The following is a 10,913-nucleotide window of genomic DNA, read 5'->3' on the forward strand; positions in this document are numbered from 1 at the left end:
TTATTTTATTTACATAGTGTCATGTGGTGTGGCAAAATGTTTGTGAAGTCAAGAAGCTCACTCATGACTCTAGATAGATTTTCTTCCCTCATAGCAATCCAAAGCCAAACAAATCTGATTCTGATTGAAGAAAAGGTGTATTATTTTCCAAGGACAAACTCTTCACAACAAATTCCTTCATGAGTAATTTATGATTAATTACTGCAAAGCTATATTTCTATGAAACTTAAATCAATGTCCTTCTTTTAAAGCTTTTGTGGGTTTGGATGGGAGCCGTACATCTGGTTATCATTTTAAACTATTGAATATATTCATTTTTGTATTTAAGAGATTGTGTTTTAAACCCAGTTCATATGCTCAGCCAACCTTATTTGAGGCACCAAAAACTGAATAAGTGGAATGTGCGTGCTTTAATAAACACTTTAAGCAAAGAAACCATGGAATTGGACATTTCTACACTGCAAATGAATGTGAATATCTGAGACAGGAGTCTCAAAAATATTTGTCAAGGGAGATACAGATACAGACTTTTAGGTTCGATCAAAACATCTCCAGCCTGCTCAAGTATGAAATCTGCAAGATCATGAAGGTGTCCTGGAGTGTCTGGCACAAATACATCTGGCACAGACATCTGTTCAAGCATTTCCCAACATAACGCCACCACTGTTTCATTCAACACATCTGATTCAAGCACAACATGTTTCTTGAAGTTTGCACTGATCCAATTACCTAGTCAAAGCTTGTCCTTGTCAAAAGGCAACAATTCCTGCCAATCTCAAATATAGTGCAACAGATACAAGCTTGCAATAATAACCTTGGAAAAAAAAAATCTTAAAATATGTTTTTATTTTCCATCCATTCAGTTAGCCAAACATGCATGTATTTGGACTGTTAAGGGACCAGGTCATGAAACTGACCGGGGGAAAATTTTAACAAATGTTTTGACCACGCAGGAACAACTGCAGCTTAAAATTCAACTGCAGGATTGCAGAGGTCTGCTAAGCACTGGCTACTAATAACCTCTGACTTAATCTAATAGATTAGATAAACTTTAATACACTGATGAGACACACTTTTCCTCCTAAGTCATTATAAAATCATTGGCTAAATTTGCTCCTTCTGATCACTGTGAAGGGCAGTTGTGCAGTTCTTTAGGCCTGTTTGGGGCACTGCAATCAAGGCTTGTTCTTCAGCTATTGGACTAATCAACCCTGAAGACAAGCAAATGGTATTGTTTTTGTTAAGTAAATATCTCTTATTCATTTCTCATTTTAATAATTTTTTGTGCAATTTAAGCAGAACTATTGTTTCAAGTGTCCCCTGCTCCTCCCTGATTCCTACTTAGAAGCTGCCAGCACAGAGCCAGATAACAGCAGACTAGACCTTTTCAAGGCTTCAGCTGGGCACCAGTTCAAATCATCACTTATGTCCATCTTTATTACATCCTGTGGTTTTGGCTCATTGGTGTAGGACTCAGCATACTGTATAATATGGCACAGCATATGACCTCAGTCTAGACAGAACTATTGATGGGGAAAAACCAACAAATAAAGGAACTAAAACTTCAGGGATATTCAGAAGATCATAGTGGTAATAGAAAACTTGAAGGCTGCACAAGAGTAGGTCTAAAAACACTTTATTAAAAGATAACAGCTATTTTAAAAATGTCATCCAAAAACTGATTGATTCATGGAATGAAAGCATGAAGAAACATGTCAGCGTTGCTGAAAAGAAGTGATGAAGATTGCAAAATCCTGAAGAAGGTCAAAGGAGGAAAAAATATATCGAAAAAAACCTCAGAGAAATAAATGTTATTCACGGTTTCTCTGACAAGCGAACGCAGTAATGTTTTATCAGGACTGAAAGTTCAAATGTCACTACATTATTAATCCACAGCCATAAAGTCAGAGGTGTTAGTATTTCCATTAAATTCAGTAAATTTTAATTTCAAACTTTACTTTTCATTTTCCTCATCATCGAAACATCGAATTATGCTTCAGGTCTCTCGCATAGTTCATAGTTTGTCTCTATCATCACTTTCAATCAAAGGCTGACAGATGATCTGGAGAGTCTGTCAAACTCCAGAACAGCCGGAGGATGGAACATCGTCAAGGGCTGTCGGCCTGCTGAACTCATGATTGACTGTGTTGCAATAGCTGCCCTAAATATTAATCAGTGTCTGAGTAAAAGCAAGTATTTTGACTGATATTACTTCAGCATGTCAAATAGTTTAAAAGATACCTGCCTTTTATTACACGTGGAGATGAACATCATTAAATATAACTGGACATAAATTGTCAAACTCGTCCATAACGGTGTCCAAAAAAGTAAAATGATTTATTAATTATTATTAACTTTAGTTTACCACCTTACTAGGTGTTCATTCCATTGGATCCAGTCAATATATTTAAATAAACTCTGCTGTTCACCACAAGAGAGACAACATAAAAGAGGAGGAGAAACTTTATGGCAAAAACAAAAGCTTTGAAGAGCACTGCCTCGAAATACAGGAAGTCTTTGAGGCAGAGAAGAGAAAGGGAACCGGACTATCAGAGCAGGACAAAGATATGTTCAGCAGAGAAGTGAAAGATAAACAGTAAGTACAGGAAGCCTGTTGCATCACGTTAACCTTATCTGTAGGTAGGACATTATTCACTGCTGTGTCGAAAAGTTTGTGTTTTGATTGCAGTGAATGGATGATGTAGTGCAGCAAGCTAGAAAAGTAATTAGTTTCAAAATACTTCATTGGTACAAATGTATTCATTCAGGATGAGAAGATATCTGCACAGAAGGGCCTCTGTGAGTCTGACTGTTTGGCTCAAAAGAAGAAATGGTCACAAATGTCAGAGAGGAGCCAAAATCGCACAAGAAACTGGAAGCAGAGCTTTCAACAATACTGATTGAAAGACCAACAATACAAAGTCCACAACAGAAACGGAGTCCAATAATGTAACATGAACAATAAAGAGAGCAGATCCAAAGCACAGGGAGAAAGACTAATCACACAGATGTCTAAAGGGAAGACTGGGTATTTATATACATGATGAGGCAGAGGGAGCGGAGGCAACTGTTTGATGAGGGACAGATGAGACTAATTAGGGATAATGAGAGAAAGGAAGTAAACTCAGCATGAAGTACAAGAGACAAAGGACTACCAAAATAATACAGGAAGTGACTAAATATAGATACAAAGGCTCTAACACACTAAAATGAAATATAGCAGAACATGGGGGGGGAAAGGAAAAATAACATGAGAAACTATGAGCTATGAAACCCTAACCAAAACTGAAACCTCGGCTCAGGATATAAAGAAGAAATATAAATATAACGAGTAACAATAACCATTAAGAAACCAAATAAAACAAAAACCAAGACTTCACACAAACTGGAAACTCCGGGTCAAAACACAAGACCACGACAGAAATAATGTAAAGTTTGAGTGCTATAGTCAGCTAATGAGACCAGACTGACTGCCTACCAGCTATGTAAAGTCAGGACAAGTCTCAAGACACTCTGGAGACAATGTAACCCACTGTGTTAAAGCCTGCTCCCACTGAACATATCATTTTATCACATGAAATCAAACAGCAATTCAAAAACTACTACAGCATGCGTGGCTGTTCGCATTGCACATATTTCCAAAGTTAGAGCATCAAAATCTGCCTTCCTTGGAAGTGAGTTCTTGAGGTCAATTGAATAATCTCTCAGAAAAACATCAGCGGCTCTGCAATGAATCGAAATGCACTAAATCCACTATACTGTAACTTGATCTCTCAAGCAACACCAACTGGGAAGAAGAGGCCTTCCAACACGACACATAAATCCATCCATCCGTTTTCTGCTGCTTATTTGAGTCAAGATTGTGGAGACAGCAGTCACCTAAATTACATTCTCTCTAACCACATCACCCAGCTTTTCCAGAAGAACAAGACAATACCACGGGGCCTGCTCCCAATACAAGATGCCCTCAACTAGGAGGCACCAAGGAAGAATCCTGGTCAGCCCAAACCACCTCAACGGTCTCATTTCAGTGTGGAGGAGTAGCAGCTCTAGTCTGATTACTTCCAAGGTGACTGAATGCATCATCTCTAAAGCTGAACCTAGCCATTCTTTGGAAGACACTCCACCACTTGTGTCTATAAATTTAATTATTAAAATCGGTCATTAACCGAGGTTGTCACGAATACTGTACCCAAAAGCAGACTCAACAAAAATGAAAGTAAAAGTTCAAGTCGGGCCAGAGAAAATGGGAGCAAATATGGAGGTGCTGAGAGAAGCTGTAATCAGGACTGTGGGAACACTGCAACAGAAGAGGAAACAATTACTTAACTGCGGGGAAGCAGAGGTGAGAGGACAAAACAGGATAATGATGCTGCGGGCTTACTGTCAGAGCCGGACCGTGGAGCTCAGAGGGGGAAAACATCCACGGGAGAATCTAGAGGGATGAAGTAACAGAGAGTGTTATCCAGCGTACAGGGCAGGCAGGAGGACAGGCAGGTAGTATTTCCAGCGAGCAGGACGGAGACCTGGGCACAAGGGAGCAGAATCAAACACAAGCCAAAACGGGTACAGAGCACAGGCGAGCCTTAGTTACCACTAAAGGTGACTGAACGGACTGGCGTGGAGCAGCAGACCGTGCTGGCTGAAGTAATCCTTCTGTGATTGCCTGTATATGGAATTCAGGTGGGACCCTGCCCGAGGGCGTAGCCGAAGAGCCATCTCGAAACACTCCCTACACGATTGCCCCCACAGACCATGACAAACTCCCTACACAAAGCTTGCAACCACAGGTAGAAATAGAAACGTAAATTGTACATTGTACATTGAGAGTTTTTTCTTTTACAATCGGATCACTATTCACCACAACAGACCACTACAGCAGCTGCATAGTTGCTGATGCCGCAATAACCCATCTGTCAATCTCCTGCTCCACTCTCCCCTCACTCAATGAGAAAAACCACAAGATACTTAAACTGCTTCACTCTGGGGCAGCAACTTGCTCCTGACCCAGAGTGGACTCCCCAGCCCTTTCAAGCTGAGAACCGTGACCTCAGACTTTGAGGTGCTAATCTTCTCAGCTGCTTCTCACTCAGCCACAAACTGCCCCAGTGTGAGCTGGAGGTCAGCACTTGATGAAGCCAACAAAATCACATCATTCACAAAAAAATAAAATAGGAAATCTAGCACACATAACCCAACATAGTCAGCCAGACACTTACATATGAGCATTACCATTTCTCTAACTTTCAGTGACTGCACATAAAATGATCCGGACTTAAAAACTCTGAATGACGAAAGAAGAATTTTACCATGCTGTTTGAATAAAGGATACAGAATAAAGGATACAGAATAAAGGATACATTTCAGCAAAGCTTCATTTGATACTTTTAATGTGGTTTTTTTTTTATATTTGAGATGTGACATTAACATGATGTCCGTGGTATAATAGGATATAACTGATCACACACTGTGCAAGTGTAATAATATGTAGATTATACTCAGTAAAACTCCTGTATAATGCGGCCCCAGGAAATAACTTTTAGACAGATTACCTCTAATAACTCAGTGCCTGATTCATTAAATATATGAGACAAGTCAAATAATTTCCATCTTTAAAGCTTTTGCTAAGTCACGTTCTTCGAAATTAGGGAAATGACATGCATCGGGCTTTTGTGTTCATGGGTTAATGACATGCATTATCCCAGACGCTGCTAATCTGAATCAGATGAATCCCATTACACATGTTGGAGGTGTTACTTTGGTCATGTGTCATCTGTCTGTAGTCAGGCATTTATTATTGAATTTTAACAGAAACCAGTGGACCGACTCATTTCATCATCCCACTCCAGTGGTTTCAGTACCACCAACAAAATGGGTCATGTTAGAGGAATTTTTTTTTAAGTCATAGGCTGACATCATTCATTTGCCACATGTGTTCTGCACTTTTATAACTCAGAGAGGTCTACAGTTAAAAAAGTAAGAAGACAGGGTCACAATGTTTAAAGCTTAACACAAAATAAGGTTTCCACATGAACACTGAAACAATTTTACTTTGCCATAATCCTTCCCTCTCATCATGTTGATTTTTTAAGTAATTAAAAAGGGAAGGGACCTTTTTTTCCAAAGACTTCTTTCTTTGCTAAAATATATTCCAGAGTTCAGCTGAAGCCAATATGTGGTTTCAGCAGTATGGGGCAACTCAAGTTATCTTCCAAAGTTAGTCACCTTTCACCACTGCGAGTACATTTCCCCTTTTTTTTAGCTGTCTGGTTTAAGACACAATGTCTGAACTAACTGAGGCATAAACAAATGAATAAATAAATCAATAAACAAAATGTCTATAAACTGTAATTCTACAATAAAGAAGGTGTCTGAGTCCAACCATTGACAGAGGTTCACATTGACTTTATGTGTTTATTACAGCCAGAACACATGCTCACATACTGAAACCAGCTTGACAGTCTTTGGTAGGTGATGTTAACGATATACCACAGAGTACACATTTATTCACCGTGTATTCCCCATACAGAGTTAGACTCTTTTTGTGGTCTAGACTTAATGTGCTGTCAAACACATTAATTACCCACCGCCCACAAAAAGCTCCAGCCCCTCTTGCTTCAGCATCTGGCAGGTAACATCAGGCTACGAGCAAGGGAACAGCCGAGGGGATCTTGTGTCAGAGATGTGGAGAGGTTAACACAGATTCACTGGCCCTGCATTAATCACTGAAAGGTCATGCGAGGAAAGGCCAAACCAAGCAAATTACTCCTGGCTAGACTTCAGGTGAATACCCATGAAGTAAAGAACGGCAAAAGGCAATCAATGAGACAACCAGTGTGATGCTATGCATTCATTAAGTTGTTCATGTACCGATTTAATGATCTGCAAGTATGATTGGCTTCTCATTGGCTTTCATGTCTCACACAGAATCTACTGGCTAGATAAACAACGCACCCAAGGTCAAAGCTTCACATCTTGGGCAAAATAAACTTTGTAGTCTAACGGCTATGATTGTATGGACTCTTTTTTTATTTTGCACATCATTCCACTGAAGTGTATCTAGAGAATATTTCATAGATTACTGATATTTTTACGAGTGGTGGTTTCATTTTGTAAATGTTGCTAATCCCGTGTTAATTTCAATGTTATGCACCAATGTAGATTATTTTCCTGACTGTGACCTCTTACCCTGCTGAACAATGATGCCATGCACAGCTGTACTTTAAACCAAACTGTGAGCTTCAAACCAAAGAAACAAAAAAGTCAAAAGTTTTCGGTCACTCCAAAACTCTTTCCAGGCTGAAGATTTTCAGAAGCTCAGTTTCTACATTTACACGTGGACACGAAAAAAGTCAAAGGTGTGTGTCTTTATGTCTTTTTTATGTTACTCTGTGCACCATGTTATTAGTAGGCTTCTAATTGGCCAGCATTTCTACATGGCTAGGGTTATATTGCCATCTGTTGCTTGTGCATGCCTGTCTTAGTGCTTTTGATGTGGACAGAGATCTTTTTCAGAGGAAAAGTGGAAAAATCCTGTTTGAAAAAATACCTGTGCACATGTGGATGTGGCCTCATTAACTCCAGACACTCTGAACTTTACCCATAGGTGATCTTTCTCATATGTAGCACACAGCAGGAGATGTGTTCTCACTCGCTTTGATTTAAGGTTACCAGCTGCATAGAACCTGCTGGAAGCATGATATGCGCTGCCCAGATGCTTTCAGTATAGTCCCTGAAAATGTGTGTGCTTTATTCTCAAATGGGCATGAACCTTATATGAGGACGCTGGCAGTGTAAAGACATTTAACCTCTCGATCTGACTGATCTGGACATTTGCTTTCCCGCATAGAGCTCTCCAAGGTAATGTCAATAAAATTCCGACCTGAAACAAGTCAAGAGCAAAAATCCTCAAAAAGAACAAGTCTTGTTTGACTGTCGTGTGATTTATGCTATCATCGCACATTCTGCCTCACCGTGTAGACTTTTCACTATTTCAAACAGGATCATTTGCCCTTAAGCATATCTCAGGGAGTCCAAAATCCCTGACGAAATGTGATTATCTGATGCTCTAGCTGTTAGGACACAACTATATTTTTGCGGCTCATTTTAGAACAGGTAGAGATATAATTCACAAAAGAAAAGAAAATGATTTGTGTACTTTTTCATAAACAGACATGGTGTGTCTTTAGTATTCTTGTATTGAGGCCTTTCACCCCCCATATTGTAAATAATGGAAGATATTTTCTAAAATGAATATATACTCAGGAGGTTGGGTTCCCGGAGGGTGGCTGGAATGACACATTGCTGCAATGAACACCTTTGGATGTGCATCAGGTGATGCAGTCAGGATTGCATTTAACACATGATTTGTAGAAAAGTAGCTGGGTTTGATGGTCAGGCAAAGCAGATTACTTGTAACAGACTGCAACAAGTGCCTCATCTCCTTCCACTGGCTAGTCCTGCTAGTGTGGCCATAATGACTGTGATTTCCTCCTAACCTTGACCAAGCAATTTACCCAACCGGTTGTTTAGATTGTGCTGCCATATGACTCATTTTGTCATTTAGATTTGAATCCCTGTTGGCTTACAGTGCTGCAGGCTGCACTTTAATCCACCCAGAACCTTCACAATTTTTGTAATGTATCTGTGGACCAGTCAGCTTATCTCAGTCACTTATCTGTCTTATAAAAAAGACACCCCATTCAAACAGCCTTATGAAAAGAAAACTGCACACATTCATGAAAAACACATAGCTGAAGTGGTACCATAATTAGTAGTGTGTACTCCTTTAAGCCCAGAATTGCAGTTTGTGAAGAAAGTTTCTGTTTAAAGTTTATTGTAAAAGTGGAGCTACACAATAAAACATCTGATGGTAATGAGAAAAACACGACCTCATTGACAAGGGAAATGAGTCCTCTGGGAAAGAGAGCAGATGTCCCGATTAAGTCCCTAAAAAAGAAAGCTCAAGTTAATTTTCCCCATAAAAAAACAAACTACAAACTCTGCACCGAGCCTGAGGCAGAGAAGCAGGTAGAGAGATATACAATCAGTAAAATAATCTCCATCATCTTGTATGAATTTACACTCTTTATGAAAAATATTTACAAGCTGAGTGCTCACGTAGGTAATATCTGGCTGTGTGCACTATTGTGAGCTGCTGATGAATAGATCTTTTATCATCATTTTAAAATGTCACAGTCTGTGAAAATGATGAAAAACAACTTGAGGATAATACTGTGAGCCCAAAAAACATCAGTCCACATCACTTAGGAGCTCCAAATAGGAGCATGCAGCGAAGAAGAATAAAGGCATGATACTTGAAAGGACCTTCAGAGAAGCCTTTTCAATAACTAGCACATTTTAATTTAACATAAATTTGATTTTGTTCTTTTACATGCAAACCTTTTGTGTGAAGAAAAAAGTGTAGACTCCAGAGAGGACGTGGCTCACTGCACTGTCCGGCAGGGCTAAGTGAATATTCATCTTTACGTGTATCAAGAAAAAGTGTCACCTGATTTCGCTGCAGGTTTCTTTTACAAAACTGATGCATGAAATGGGGAATCGCTAATCATTCCAGACGAGTGACAGATACTACCTCCCTAACTGTCTCAGTTTGTGCTCCTCTATCTGTGTTAGCGTCTGTACTGCAGTGGTTGTGCTTTAGTGTGCCTCCTCTGTTTATATTGTTGGCTTTTCTAAAAGCAAACCTGGATTTAAAATGGCCTCTGTCACCCCACACAACATTAAATGGAAGGCTCAGATGTCAGGTGAGACATCCCATTCAGGGAGATAAATGGATTTCCACTACAGAGAAGAGTTTCCTGCGTGTTCGCATTATGGAATCTTTGATCGGCTCAAGGGTGAATCTTGGAGAAAAGTGTGAGCTCACAAGGTGCTGCCTCCCATCAAAAAACTCCTCTGAGGTGACGGCTTTCTAAGTTGTCGTGATTTAAAAACTACCATTACGCCATCAAATGACAGATATCCTCTGCAGAACCTGTAATCTTAGCCAAAATGGCTATTTTCCCACCACATTTGTGTGATAAATTGCAAAAATACAAAACCCAAGCCACCCTATGAACAGCTTGTGCTCATGATGGAGGCATGAGCCCAAACCATTTAGAAATGTTGGCCGATCACAGGCTGAGCGGGGCAGTATCCTGCAGAATTACATTCATATCACATTCTGTAATACGCTATATAATCCAGCTCATACACTGACTTTTGTTGCTGTCGCTTTTACTCACCATGTGGTCTGGTCCCATCAGTTTTGGTCTTTTCTTCTAGTTGATTTTGGACGCGAGAAACACCATCTGCAGTATAGCGATGTTTATCAAAGCTATAAATTCAGGCATCCACAGGCCCAGTGCTTGGCAGCAAAAGTTTCTCTCCTCAGTCTGCAGCAGAAGAGTGAGCGCAGTAACACCACCCGTTTCTAACATTATATTATTTGTGCGCCTCTCCCTCCATCTCCTGTGTCTCCTCAGCCATTTGATTTAACTCCTTGTTTGTGTACTCGACTGTGGTGCCCATAAATATGGCTAACCATCCAACTGAAATGACATTCAGTCGTCCTCATAAGGATCCACAGGGTAATCTGCTAATCTGTCCTTCAGTAGACATTATGAACAAACCTCATACACAAAAAAACAAAAACAAATCAGTGTGCGGCTGAATAGGCAGAACAACTAGGGTTTTTTTTAATCATAACAATAGAGGTGGAGAGTGCACAGTTAGCGTAGCCAAAAGAGCCACTTAAACTTTCTATTTAAACTTACGCTTGAAATGTTACTGAATTATAGTTTTTTAGTTGCGTTTGCATTTTAGTTGCTTAAAATGTCAAAACATTGAATCAGTTGGAAATTATGCAAATGAGTCATTTCCAAAACAAATATCCAGTGTCAGCCTTTATT

General features: G+C 39.7%; 1 long non-coding RNA gene across 1 annotated transcript; it reads right to left on the reverse strand.

The window, feature by feature from the left end:
* Positions 1–1,046: 1,046 nt before the first annotated feature.
* Positions 1,047–5,180, reverse strand: LOC120730952. The gene is made up of 3 exons (XR_005695248.1): positions 4,527–5,180; positions 4,385–4,435; positions 1,047–4,300 (listed from the first exon to the last, which is right to left on the reverse strand). It is a non-coding gene; the product is annotated as an uncharacterized LOC120730952 (long non-coding RNA).
* Positions 5,181–10,913: the final 5,733 nt, after the last annotated feature.

The sequence above is a fragment of the Simochromis diagramma genome, unplaced genomic scaffold (genome assembly GCF_900408965.1).
Source record: "Simochromis diagramma unplaced genomic scaffold, fSimDia1.1 OVJJ01000343.1, whole genome shotgun sequence".
Classification (NCBI taxonomy): domain Eukaryota; kingdom Metazoa; phylum Chordata; class Actinopteri; order Cichliformes; family Cichlidae; genus Simochromis; species Simochromis diagramma.